We start from the raw sequence: 14,860 nt of genomic DNA on the forward strand, positions 1-14,860 counted from the left end.
TCCCTTCTGGTCTTCTAGGGGGCATTCGGACAGTGCTACCCACTTCCACCATTGTCCAGGATGTGTGAGACATTCCAGGAGAGGCTGGCACCCAGGAGACTGCTATCCCTAGCCCCATGTACCATAACACCCATCTTATTGTCTGTCGTATGTGTTCTGAGGTTTATCAATTAGCTGTCTTTAGTCTGCCATGGAATGCCAACCCCATAGAAAGTGGCTGAGTCCACTGAACTTGTTTTGGGCCATTCCTTTTTTCTTTAATTTATTTATATAGATATTTAAGGCTATGGCTTTTCCTCCAAGTACTGCTTTCACTATATTTGATTTTTACTGCCTTTTTTGTTTGTTTGTTTGGAGACAGAGTCTCACTCTGTCACCCAGGCTGGAGTGCGGTGGCATTATCTCAGCTCACTGCAACCTCTGCCTCATGGTTTCAAGTGATTCTCCTCAGCCTCCCGAGTAGCTGGAATTACAGGCGTGCACTACCATGCCTGGCTAATTTTTGTATTTTTAGCAGAGATGAGGTTTCACCATGTTGGCCAGGCTGGTCTCGAACTCCTGACCTCAAGTGATCTGCTCACCTCGGCCTCCCAAAATGCTGGGCTTACAGGCATGAGCTATCATGCCTGGCCTGTTTTTTACTGCTTTAAAGCAATACTGCAGTTTGTCTTTCCTCTTTGACCCAAAAGTTGTTTAAATGCTAGTTGTAATTTTTCCAAGTGGAGAAATATATTTCTATTCTAATCTAGTTTTTTTGTGTGTTTGTTTTTTGTTTTCTTCCTTGAGATGGAGGTTCGCTCTTGTCACCCAGGCTGGAGTGCAGAGGCACGATCTTGGCTCACTGCAACCTCCGCTTCCTGGGTTCAAGCGATTCTCCTGCCTCAGCCTCCCAAGTAGCTGGGATTACAGGTGCCTGCCACCACACCTGGTGATTTTTTGTGTGTTTTTAGTAGAGATGGGGTTACGCCATGTTGGGCAGGCCAGTCTCGAACTCCTGACTTCAGGTGATCCCCCCGCCTCGGCCTTCCAAAGCGCTGGGATTACAGGCGTGAGCCACCGCGCCTGGCTTCTGACCTAGTTTTTAATTTATTTTTCTTTAATTTCATTGTGGCCAGATGTTTTCTATAGTACCTTTTACCTTTTTGGGACATTGTTGAGATTATTCTTTGTGACTGAAAATTTCATGGCCACATGAAGATATGGTGTGCTTACTCTTTTCCTGTGTCAAGTCTGCCCAATAAATTATATTATTAAATATTAATGGCCTCTGTATCTGTGATACAGACTAATAGTCACTGCAATCTCTTCTCCTATTTTTCCCGGGGACAAGATTAAATTATATTTACCAACCCTTCTTATCGATTGATGGGCCCATGAGACTCAGTTCTCTCCAATGGAATATGAGTAAAAATATGTGTGCTATTTCTAGACCTAGGTCTGTGACGTAAAGATGCCTCTTCTGCATTTCCTACCTTCTTCCTACCAGCAGCAACCCAGATAGGGTGTGGTTCAGCTGCTACCATGCTAATGGGGACACAGCCCACAGAGGTGGACTGAACATTTAGATGGGACCCACCTGCCTGGAATGCTTACCTCTTTCTACCACATGAGAAAGAAGGGAACTTCTTTCTTTGGTCATATTGTTTTGTTCTCTCTCTCTCTTTCTCTTTCTCTCTCTCTCTCCTCTCTCCTCTTTCTGATGCAGGAAAATAGGCTCTGGAGGTAGAGAACATAAGGCCGATTCACACTTCAGCTATAACAGGAAATATCCTCTCCATAGGGCATACACTGAGTAAATGACTTTGTAACTTTACTTCATCCTCTTTATTTACATAGGGCGTACCCCAAGTAGAGGGTATTTAAACTCACTAGAACTCTGTAACAGGGCCTTTGAGCCCCTATGCTCAGGGCTGCTCCCACACTGTGGAGTGTACTTTCTTTTTCAATAAGTTCTTTCATCCCTTCTTACTTTGTGCATTTTGTCCAATTCTTTGTTCAAGATGCCCAGAACATGGACACCTTCCACCTGTAACATCTCTCCCCCTCCCTCTCTCCCTCCCTCTCTGTCATTCTCTCAGAGTCAACAATCTTTGCCCTAAGAAATATAAAAATTGGTACTAAGAGTGAGGCGCTGCCATAATGGAAACCTAGTTGTCAGGCAGCAGGCAGCAGGAGGACAGATATCATAGGCTGGAAATCTACGGACTCTTGGACAAGTAATAGGTGAAATTCTCTCCTGCAATAGCCAGAAAGGGAGATCTTGTACCTTCCAAGGCTGTAAGTAAAAGAGAATTTGGGAAGAGCTGAAAGGTTAGTGAGTATTGGCTGTTCCTTGTTCCTTTTAGGAAGGTATGCAAAGAAAAGAGATGACGTTCTCAAGGACTGGCCAGATTTCAAGCAGAGATGAAAGGAAAAGGCAAGTGTCTAGAGCAGTAGGGGCTTCTGTAACCCAAACAGCAGAACAGACAGCTGTGGCTCCGAGTCTTTCTCAAACACTATCCAATTAAGCAAAACATCTATCCAAAGGATCCAGCCCCAAGGCAAAGATTAGACTAAGGGCATTGCTTCTCTTTTACGCCTATTATTCAACATTTCTCAAAATAGCTGTCGTTAATGCAAGGAAAAAAGGCGTGGCTAAACCAGGAAGCAAAGAAATGAAGCAGGCTTGAGAAATATGTAAGAAAATAGCATCCTGGCTCATGAAATGACTGGAAGCAAATAGACTTGAAAGCTAATAAATCTTTCTGGGAATTGTTTTCTCCAGAGAAACCATAAAAGCCTGTAACTGCTTAGCATCACCAGATAGCCCTCAAGGAAGATGCATTTTCTGACACCCACTTCAGATGAGGATAATAGACAAGGGAGAATTATCCTGGGAGGGGAAGATGTTCTGCCTGCTCCGGTTTTGCCCAGGGACCACTCTGTATTGCCTGTGTTCTCTCTTCTGATCGGGGGTATCTATTGTGGCTTTCCTTTCCATATTCCTCCATTGTCTATTTGGCAAATGGGTGGGACAAATGAATTGTCTTTTAGCTTGAACACATCTGAGCCTGTGGAGAGGTGTACGCATCAGATACACAGGGCACAGTAACTGGATGGACGCTGGTTTGTGCCCCATGGAGAAGGGTTGAGTGTGTTCTATTCATAGTGAAATAAGCACGCCTAGCTATGTCGTGGCTGGAGGGATGGGCTATGGCAGAGATTAATAGTGATCCCCTAAAATCTGTTCTCTCCCTTTTTCAAGGCATGAAGCTAGACAATTCACAGCCCACCCAACTCCGTGCCTTGGGTTTACCCAGTGACAAGCTTTCTCCAGTTATATGTGAGTGCAAGTAATATTTGTCACCCTGGATCCAGGCCCAAGATCATGGGCATGCCAGCTCACAATCTCTTCTCCCTTCTCTCAGGAGCAATTTGGATATGGTGGTAACTTGGCTTCTACAGAGCAGATGATAACATGGCCCCAGAGGATGTTAAAACTTGGGTCTCTGAACTACTGAATGAAGCAAAGCTGTCTGCTCTTCTGAATTGTTACAAGAGAGAAAGATAGAGTTGTGTTTTCTCTCAGGCATTGTGGTGTATGTCTCTTGTGCTACAGCAGAACTGCCTCACCCTAACTACGTATTATTCTTGCTTTACTCTTCCTGTGATCCCCCATGCGAAGTGAATTCAAGTATCTTACCATATATATGCTTTTATTTTCCCTGCATTGCTATAATGAATGCCTGGTGAATGTGACAACTAGGTTATCTGTTGCATAGATATTTATAATAGCTATACCTGCATTTAATTTGAGTGACACTATGATATATTACATAACTCCTTGCCAATGTACTTAATGCTTTTTGGCCAGAATTGTATCTTGTTGGATAATCAAATCATGACATTTATTTTTTTATTTGCCTAGTATGCCATTGCTCATCTTTTACTTTCCAACCTCTTGAGTTTGCATTAGGTGTGTCTCCTGCACACAGTATAGAGTTGGATTTTATTTTGAGATTTAATCTGAAAATATTAAAAAAAACAATTAATTATAGATATATAACAAGTAAAGAGGCTGAATCAGTAATAGAAAACTTCCCATGAAAGAAAAGCCTAGGGCTGTGGCCAGGCGCGGTGGCTCATGCCTGTAATCCCAGCACTTTGGGAGCTGAGGTGGGCGGATCATGAGGTCAGGAGATCGAGACCATCCTGGCTAACACGGTGAAACCCCGTCTCTACTAAAAATACAAAAAATTAGCCAGTGGTGGGCACCTGTAGTCCCAGCTACTCAGGAGGGTGAGGCAGGAGAATCACTTGAACCTGGGAGGCAGAGGTGGCAGTGAGCCCAGATCACGCCACTGTGCTCCAGCCTGGGTGATGGAGTGAGACACTGTCTCAAAAAAAAAAAAAAAAAAGAAATGTCTAGGGCCAGGTGGTTGTTTCACCGATAGATTTCTGAAATCACTGATGATTTCCACCAAACATTTTAAGAAGAATTAACATCAGTACACCTCAAAATCATTCAAAAAATAGAAAAGGAGGGAACACTTTCCGACTCATTCTATGAGGCCAGCATTAACCTGATACCAAAGCCAAAGACACCAAAAGACTACAGAACAATATTCCTATAGATCTAGATACAAAAATCCTCAATAAAATACTAGCAAACAAGTCCAAAAGCATATTAAAAAGGATTATACACCATGACTGATGGGATTTATTCCAGGATGCAAGGGTGATTCAGTATAAGAAAATCAACCAAGGTAATACACCACATTAAGACAACAAAGGGTAAAAAAACACAGGAGCTTCTCAATTGATGCAGAAAAAGCATTTGACAAAACCTAACACATTTTCATCAGGAAAATCACTCAGGAAACTAGGAATAAAAGGAAACTTCCTCAACCAGGTAAAGGACATTTATGAAATACCCATAGCTAACATCAAACTCAATGAATGGCTGAAACTTTCCCTCTAAGATCAGGAACAAGACAAGGATGCCTGCTTTTGCCATTGCTATTTAACGTTGTACTGGAAGTTCTAGCCAGAGCAATTAGGCAAGAAAAAGAAATAAAAAGCATCCAAATTGGAAAGGAAGAAGTAAAACTGTCTCTGTTCACAGAGGACATGATCCTATATGTAGAAAATCCTAAAGAAACAACAACAACAAAAACTCTTAGAGCTATTAATAACAAACAAATTCAGAAATTTTGCAAGGTATAATATCAACATACAAAAAGCAGTTGAATTTCTATATAATAACAATGAACAATCTGAAAGGGAAATTAAGCAAACAATTCCATTTATAATAGCATCAAAAAGAATAAAATACTTTGGAATAAATTTAACCAAGGTGGTTGTAAGACTTGTACACCGAAAACTACAAAACATTGCTGAAAGGAAATAAAGAACACCTGAGTAAATGGGACTATATCCCATATTCATGGATTGGGAGATTTACTATTGTTAAGACACAATACTCCTCAAATTGATCTATAGATTCAATATAATCCCTATAAAAATACCAATGACCTTTTTAAAACTTTTTTTGCAGAAGTGGAAAAGCTGATCCTATAATTCATGTAGAATTGCAAGGCACCCTGAATAGATAAAACAATCTCGAAAAATAATAAAATTGGAAGGCACACTTCCCAATTTCAGAATCTACTACAAAGCTACAGTAATCAAAACAATGTGGTACTAGGATAAACATGTAGATCATGAACAGAATTGCGAGTTCATAAATAAACCCATACATCTATAGTCAATTGTTTTTCTGATGAGGGTATCAAGACCATTTAATGGGTAAAAACTGGTTTCTTCAACAAATGATGCTGTGACAGCTGTATATCCACATGCATTTTTGTATATGTCTATGGTGTGGGCCTTACCTCACACCATAAACAAAAATTAATTCAAAATGGTTCAAAGATCTAAATATAAGAGCTAAAGCCATAAAACTCCTGCAAGAAGACATAAGGGTAAGTCTTCACGACCTTGGATTTGTCAATGGTTTCTTAGATATAACAACAAATGCTCAAGCAACTAAAGAAAAAATAGATAAATAGATAAATTGCACTTCATCAAAATTGAAAGTTTTGGTTGGGCACAGTGGCTCATGCCTGTAATCCCAGCACGTTGGGAGGCCAAGGCGGGCAGATCACCTGAGGTCAGGAGTTCGAGACCAGCGTGGCCGACATGGTAAAACCCTGTCTCTACTAAAAATACAAAAATTAGCTGGGCATAGTGGTGCATGCCTGTAATCCCAGCTACTTGGAAGGCTGAAATGGGAGAATCACTTAAACCTGGGAAGCAGAGGTTGCAGTCAGCTGAGATCATGCCACTGCACTCCAGCCTGGGCAACAGAGGGAGACTCTGTCTCAAAAAAAAAAAAAAGAAAAAAGAATTAAAAGCTTTCATGTATGGAGGAGCATTATAAAAATAGTGGAAAAAAACCCCACAAAATGGGAGAAAATATTTGCAAATCATATATCTGGTAAGAGTCTAGTATTTAGAATATGTAAAGAACTCTTACAACTCAACAACAGAAAGACAAATAACCCAATTAAAAAATGTGCAAAGGATTTGACTGACATTTATCCAAAGAAGATATATAAATGGCTTAAATATCCTGTGAGTTTTGTGCCACTCTTTGGTATTGAATATTGCTGGGACTAGTCCTTTTATGAGTGACTTGATTTTTTTTTCTTTTTTGGCCTTGCTACTCATCTGATAATTTTATTAGGAGGCTTGGATTTGACTGTTCTAGGACAAGTTTCCCTGGCACATCTATCACCTTTTAGTTAGATTCACATCTTTCATTTCAAGAAAGTTACCTTCTATTTCTAAAAATTTATCGAATTTTATTGTTTTGTTTTTCTTCTTTAGAGATTCCAATTAGGTATATGTTGTCTCTCTTTTGCCTTTTCTTCCATATTTATCATTTTCTCTCTAGTTAACAAATCCACTTTCTTCATTCTATCTCATTATATTCACTTTTCTATTCCTATCCTCCATTTCCATTATAGTGCTAAGTTCTCCTTCCAAATGCATCTTCATTTCTGAAATTGTTTTGTTTGTTCTTGTACTACTTCCCTCAGTTCTTCCAGTTCTTCTTCTTCTTCTTCTTTTTTTTTTTTTTTTTTTTGAGATGGAGTTTCGCTCTTGTCGCCCAGGCTGGAGTGCAATGGCGCAATCTTGGCTCACTGCAACCTCTGCCTCCCAGGTTCTAGTGATTCTCCTGCCTCAGCCTCCCGAGTAGCTGGGATTACAGGCACCTGTCACCATGCCCAGCTAATTTTTTGTATTTTTAATAGAGACGGGGTTTCACCATGTTGGCAGGGCTGGTCTCAAACTCCCGACCTCAGGTGATCCACCTGCCTCAGCCTCCCAAAGTGCTGCAATTACAGGCGTGAACCACCACACCCGGCCTCAGTTCTTCCAGTTCTCACTTCATCTCCCCCCCATAGTCTTTCTCTCCCATTTCTTTGCTGATTTGTTTTATATCCATTTTTTGGCCTTCCTTCACAGAGGTAATCGTTTTATGAAGATTTATTAATCCACAGAACACCGTTTGGTCAGGTTTTTGATCCATTCCATGATAACATTTTTTTTTCTCACCAGCATTCTCTGTCTACCAGGTTTTACTGACCTTTACCACACTTTGCCTTTAGTATCTTTGTATTGATTCTGTGCTGACTCAAGTTATAAAATTATAGGACATTGAACGAGTTGGATTTTCATGCCCAGCTATTGGTAGAAGTTTCTTTCAGGGAATGGAATTTTGCCAGCACTTTCTGAGATCTGCTGCCACTGGGTATCATGCTATTTTCTCTACACATATGTTGCCTCACCCACTCCAGCCAATCACAAAAAGGCTTCTCCATCTCTACTCCATGCTCCCCAAATCTGTAACTTGTGTTATATACCAGGGATCTCGGTTTATTATTATTTTAGAGCAGTGGTTCTCAACCAGGGGCAATTTTGCCCTCTGAGGATATTTGGCAATGTCTGGAGACATTTTTGGTTGTCATACTTTGGGGTGGGGGTTGATGCTACTGGCATCTAGTAAGTAGAACCCGGGGATGCTGCCAGACACCCTACAATGCATAGGACACCCCCACAACAAAGAATTATCTAGCCCCAAATGTCAATAGTGCCAAGGTGAAGGAACTCTGCTTTAGGGTGAGACCCTTTAGGGTGAAAGTATTTTTGCCAGGGGTTTTTTGAAATCAGCCACTCCCAAGCTGACTCACTATTCAGCATCCCCCTGAGCCCCAGTCCCCTACCCATGACCCCACACCCACACAGCCCTTTGCCCCCCAACCCCCACAAGCAATCTCTGTGCACTTCACCTTCATGGCTTTTGTGTGAAACCTTTGCTTTTGCCCGTCTTTATGTGTTGTTGAGTTTGTGGTTTATATAATGGAGTTTGCATTATTTTTCTGCTTACCTTTTTGCTTTTTGAACATCCAGGAAAAGAAGAAGATATTTGCTGCCACTTGCTTTTACTTTCATTCCAAAATCTCTGGAGGGATACTATTATCTAAAACTTCAGCTTGAGATGTTTTAATTTAATCAGGGATTGTGAATTCAGGCTTCGAAACCACTGACAGCCCATCTGGGATTATGAATTCTCAGGGAAAATGCTTTTACCCTCAACTTAGTGCTGAGATTTCTTCGTAGATTTTTGTGGGGATGGCGAGTGGTGAGATTCACAACTAGTTTTTCCCTAACCTGACAATGGAGACCGCTGGAGCTTCAGCTTTGTGCAGGCAGTAGGATGGGGTCACCTATCTTGGGTGGGCTCTGGGAAATGACTCCTGTGTCTCGCATCTCTATCAGCCCATGAGAAACAGAGCTTGGGCTCACATGATTCAGCAAACACCCTCCAGGTCAAAGGCCCCTTCCTGCACTGCCTACTCCCCTTAGATTCCTACTTTCACTTACTTTTTGGCTTCTGGGTGTTCCATACTTTCTTGCCAGATTATTAAGTAATTTTTAAAAATTTCTTATTTGATGCTGGGCAGAGTGGCTCACACCTGTAATCTCAGCACTTTGGGATGCCAAGGAGGGCAGATCCCTTGAGGTCAGGAGTTCGAGGCCAGCCTGGGCAACATGGCAAAACCCCATCTCTACCAAAAAAAAACAAAAACAAAAACAAAAATTAGCCTGGCATGGTGGCAGGTGCCTGTAGTCTCAGCTACTCGGGAAGCTGAGGCAAGAGGATCACTTGAACCCAGGAGGTCAAGGCTGCAGTGAGCCATGATTACACCACTGCACTCCAGCCTAGGTGGCAGAGTGAGACCCTGCCCTGTCTCAAATAATAATAATAAAAAAATTTTAAACAATTTTCTTATTTTAAACAGCTTTTTAAGATAGGAATAATAACAGAGGTTATCTCAAAAACTTTTTACGAAGATTAGTGAGGTAGTATATGCAAATCACCCAGAACAGTGCTTGGCAGAGAGTAAGTTAGTAGAAACTAACTACATTGCTAGCTTCTCCCCTTCTCTTCTTCCCAGTCTCTTCTCCCCTCCTTCCTTTTTCCCTGTGGTGGGAGAGAATCCTGGGTCAGTGACTCCTGGGTTCCCAGGGCTCAGCCCAGCAAGCCCTGCTGACTTCGCAGAGCCTGCCAGGACCCCACCTCCTGCCCACACCCCAGCTTCCCACTTCCCTGGTGCTGGTCCCCAGGGCCCTGCCACTTAGCCTGACAGAGCTTTCTCTGTCTCCTCATGTTATTTCCTCCCTCACTGGAAACGGGCCAGAAATAATGTTTCTCACTGTCAGCATCCGTCCTCAGCCAGCCAGAAGCAACTGTCTGCAGAGAGGCACAACCCCGGAGTGGGTTTCCAATTCTCCATCAGATCTCTCTCCCCTACACACACCTTCTCCCTGCTCCTCTCAAATAGGTATAGGGGGAGGGTTGGAGTTGTTCTGGATTTTTTTTTTCTTGGTAGCTTTTAATTTTTAAACGATTTCAGATTTAGGGCCAGGCTTGGTAGCTCAAGCTTGTAATCCCAGCACTTGGGAGACCGATGCAGAAGAATTGCTTGGGCCCAGGAGTTCGGGACCATCCTGGGCAACATAGTGAGATCTCATCTCTACAGAAAAATTAAAAAATGAGGTGGGAGGATCGCTCGAGGGATCCTCATTGTAATAAGTATTTTTTATTTTTGGAAACAGGGTTTTGCTCTGTCTCTCAGGCTGGAGTGCAGTAGTGTGATCAGAGCTCCCTGCAGCCTCGACCTCCTGGGCTCACGTGATCCTCCCACCTCAGCCAACCAAGTAGCTGGGAATACAGGTGCATGCCACCATGCCTGGCTAATTTTTTATTTTTGTAGAGACAAGGTTTCACCATGGTTCTCAGGTTGGTCTCAAACTCCCAGACTCAAGTGATCTGCCCACCTTGGCCTCCCAAAGTGCTGGGATTACAGACGTGGGCAACCATGCCTAGCCTGTAATAAATATTCTGAGAACATACGTCTCATTCCTCATCAAACTTCTACCTTTTACTTTTAGCAACCAACAACAATTCTTCTGAATCAGTTATTACTAAGATATTTGCCAATCTGTGAATTTTTTTAAAAAACCCAACCATTTCTCTGCATGTTTTAGTTGGCATTCCAACATACTGAAGAATTTTCCTCCTCCCCATTTATTTATTTGTGCATTCATGTATTTATGTTGGTATAGGCTCATGGGTTCCTGTTTTATGTAACACCTTATAATTATTACTATCATGAGTTATATTGAGGCTTAAGTTGTCCTGGACTCGGTCAGTGGGAGCCCAGTAGCATTTTAAGCACCTTTCCTGCATCTAAGAGCAGGGCCTATGTTTGTTTTGCTCACTGCCAATCCTAGTTGCTAGCACAATACCTAACATATTCTTAAAGAATGAATGAACCCTTCTATAGAAAGCTGCAATGATAGTGGTAACTTCCATAGATTTTCTGTAGGAAGTAGATGAGCTATTAGATGTTAAGTTCTTAGAAAACCAGTAATATGGCCAGGCCCAGTGGCTCACATCTGTAATTTCAGCACTTTGGGAGGCCAAGGTGGGCAGATAACTTGAGGTCAGGAGTCAAGACCAGCCTGGCCAACGTGGTGAAACCCCACCTCTACTAAAAATACAAAAATTAGCCGGGCATGATGGCACATGCCTATAGTCCCAGCTACTCAGGAGGCTGAGGCAGGAGAATGGCATTCCAGCCTGGGTGACAGAGCAAGACTCTGTCTCAAAAAAAAAAAAAAGAAAAAAGAAAAGAAAACCAGTAACATTAGTAGCTAATATTTGTTCACCAGTTACTATGTGCCAGGTGCTGTTCTAAAACTTTTACATGTATTAATTCATCACACTGATGCTATGAGATAAGTAATATTATTTCCTTATTTCACAGAAGAGGAAACTGAGGCTGAGAGGGAGGAAGTATCTTGCCCAAGGTCCTCCAGGCAACAAGCAATGGAACCAGGATTTGAAACCAGGTCTGTCTGCTCCAGAACCTGCGTTCTGACCACTGTGCCATATTGCTTCCGACTATGTCATGTGAGTGGGACAGATAAACTATTGAGTATAAAATAGGAAGGATTTTGATAGATCGAGGTTGGAAAGACATAGGAGGGGCCACCCTGAGGATGTCACACAGATGATGGAGTACTAGGTGTGAAGGTCCTGTCCCCCGAATTGTCCTCCCCACTCAGCTCCCTGGGCATCATCTCATTGACTCAAGCTGTCCTCTGCTAGCGAGGCCCTTCCAACTCCTGTGCTGCCTTCTACCAATCGTGCTGCCTCTACTCTCCCTCACTCTGCCAATAGCTCAGGGTCACAGACCTCACCAGTGCTCCCTGACATTTAGCTCTTGACCACTGGTCCTTGACTTTCACTATTGACCTTTTAGCACTTACAACTGGCACAATTTTATAGTTATTTATTAGTCATTTTATGTCTGTCTACCCTGATAGACTCTGAGCTCTGAGAAAACAGCATGTCTACTTTTGTCATCCTTACATCTCCTGGGTCTACCTGACATACAATGGGCACTCAATAAATACTTGTCGACTGCATAAGTGACTGCAGACCTTCACTTTCTCCTCCATTCCTACATTGACTTTTCCCAAGAGTCCTGTAAGACAGTGTCCCCAGCTATAAAGAATGAAGGTGCCATTGATGGTTCAGAGAAGGAAGGGGTCTGTTTCCAAAATCCCACACCAGGCAAGTGGCAGAGCTAGAACCTAGACCAGTGTTCACACCACCTTGGTGTACTCATGTCCCCCACTGCCCCTCACTCAGTTTTTATTCCCAGCCCTATAGAAATAGCTCTGGGCTTCTGGAAACCCATGAAAGGGGACTCAGAGCGTAAATAGTTCTCAGGAAATTGAGGTATTTGGATTCCTAATACTGGTCTTAAAATTTATGTGATTGAGGTGTTGGTGATTCATGCTGATACCAGGAGTGGCCTCAGAACTCATCTAAAAATGACAGCTATGCTTGGCTGCCCCGTCCTGCGGGTGACCAGAGGAGACCTTTCTGTGAAGACACTCATACCTCCCAGGGAAGGCTGGACCTGCCTGTAATAGTATGGTGTCAGGGCTAAACCCAGCAGATTAGGAGATGTGCTTTAAGGGATAGGTGATTTACAGCTGTCAGGAAAGGAGTTTCTGTGTTATGTTTACCAATAAGGCCAAGAAGAGGGTGAATGTCAATTAAAAAAGAAGATCACTTATAACCCAAGCAATGTCCCAGGGTCAGGAACGGTGCACCAGGAGCAAGTTTCTGTGTATCAGAGTCACTGAGAGAGGTTGGGTTTGAGGCCTCACACCTGTAATCCTAGCACTTTGGGAGGCTGAGGCAAGAGGATCACTGGAGCCCAGGAGTTTGAGACCAGCTTGGGCAAGACAGTGAGACTCCATCTCTCTCTTTTTTTATAAAAAAAAGAAATTTAAAAAGAAAGAATCACTGAGAGAGCTGGTTAAATGCAGATTCTTGGACCCTGCCTCAATAATGCAAAAACACAACTTCTATGATGAATTTTTATCTTTGGTAAGCATTTATCCATCCAAAGTGATGCTGATGTGCACAGGAGTTTGAGAAACAATGTTTTAGAGGAAAGACTACATAACATGACTTGGAATGAAGCACATCTAGTGCCAAATAAACAGGTGTGGATACAGGTTTTGTGAAATAATCCAACACTATTTTAGGCAAATAAGTAATTGTTGTGTTATATGTTCTGTGCACAAAATGATTTTGAGTGGTAGTTTTAGTGTGGGTGTTCTATTTATGGATTCCATATGCAAATACATCATGTATTTTTTAAATGCAGATGCTCTGTTCTTTGGTTTTGAAATATCTATCTATCTATCTATCTATCTGCTGGAAAAGAAACCTTAGTACATGTAATAATAGTTTGCAAAGTCATACTGCTTAATCAAATACCATCCCCATCTTCTTACTGGTCTAACCAGTTACTTTGGCCTGCTCTCAACCCTTGTGGTGGGCTAGGGTAGCGTAATTTGATTGCATTAATATACAAGGGACCTTCCAGACCAGGAAAGAAAAAGAACCGTCTAATGAAGTGGAAAAGGTGGAAGAGCATAAGATGGTTTCAGTGGGTATTGGGCGAACCATTCTTAAATCTCCACTTAAAGAATGATTATTTGGGGGTAGAGCGGCTTAAGGATAATTCACTCCTCACGTTTATCCTGAAATAGGCAATGTTACAGAATTCTGTATTTTTCATTTATTAAATGCAACCCCCAACTCTAGGACTTTTCATCTTAATCATCCTCCTGTGGATATATAAGATCATTATAACATGAGGAATTTGGAAGAGCCAACGTACTAAGGTATTGAACTGATCCTTACCAGGATGAAAGCTCCTTTCTAGTGAATGTCACTAGCCTGTGATAGACAGAGAGCAAAGGCAGAGATCCTTGTCTCTTTTCTTCACTGTGGTGTTCCCAGCACTGAGAACAATGCTTGGCAAATGGTAAGTGTTTAATAAATATTTATGAATGACTGTCATGAGATTCCATAGGCAGGAAGAGACCTCAAGATATATACCTTTGAATTTAGAGTGAGAATCACATTGATGGGCTGATTTCTTGTGGTAGCCAGCTATATTCATGGACTATGACTGCTGTAATTCACAGTGTTGGCAGGATTGGTTCCTTCTGGAGCCTTTGAGGGAAAATTCACTCCACACCTCTTTCCTAGTTTCTGGGGTTTGCTAGCAATCCTTGGCATTCCTTGGCCTGTACACATATCACTCTTTATCTCTACCTTTATCTCCACTGGTCTTCTTTGTCTGTGTCTTCTCTTAAGACATTTGTCATTGGATTTAGGGCCCACCTGGATAATCTGAGATGATCTAATCTTGAGACCTTTAACTTAATTATATTTTCAAAGACCCCTTTTCTAAATAAGTTCACAGTCACAGGTTGCAGGTGGACATACCTTTTGCGTGGAGACAGAGGAGCAGTGGCACCATTCAATCCCCAACACCAGCCTCCAAGATGGCCTTAAGGATCCCTGCATGCTGAAATTCAAACCTTTATATAGTCTGTTCTCACAGTGTGCAAGGGTTGATATGTGTTACCAGTAGAATACAGCCAGCTACTATGTAATGAGCAGCTCTATGGAGAGGTCCACGTGGTAGAAATGAAAACCTACGGCCAACAGCCACATGAGTAACCTTGGAAGCAGATCCTCCCACCTCAGACAAGCCTTTAGTTGACTACAGCCATGGCCAACATCTTGATTGCAATCTCATTTGAGACTCTGAGCCAGAATTTCCCAAAAGAGCAGCCCCCAAATTCCTGTAATACAGAGACTGAGAGATAATACATGTTTATTGTTTTAAGACACTAATTTTGGTGT

Source organism: Pan troglodytes, chromosome 9, assembly GCF_028858775.2.
Source record: "Pan troglodytes isolate AG18354 chromosome 9, NHGRI_mPanTro3-v2.0_pri, whole genome shotgun sequence".
Classification (NCBI taxonomy): Eukaryota; Metazoa; Chordata; class Mammalia; order Primates; family Hominidae; genus Pan; species Pan troglodytes.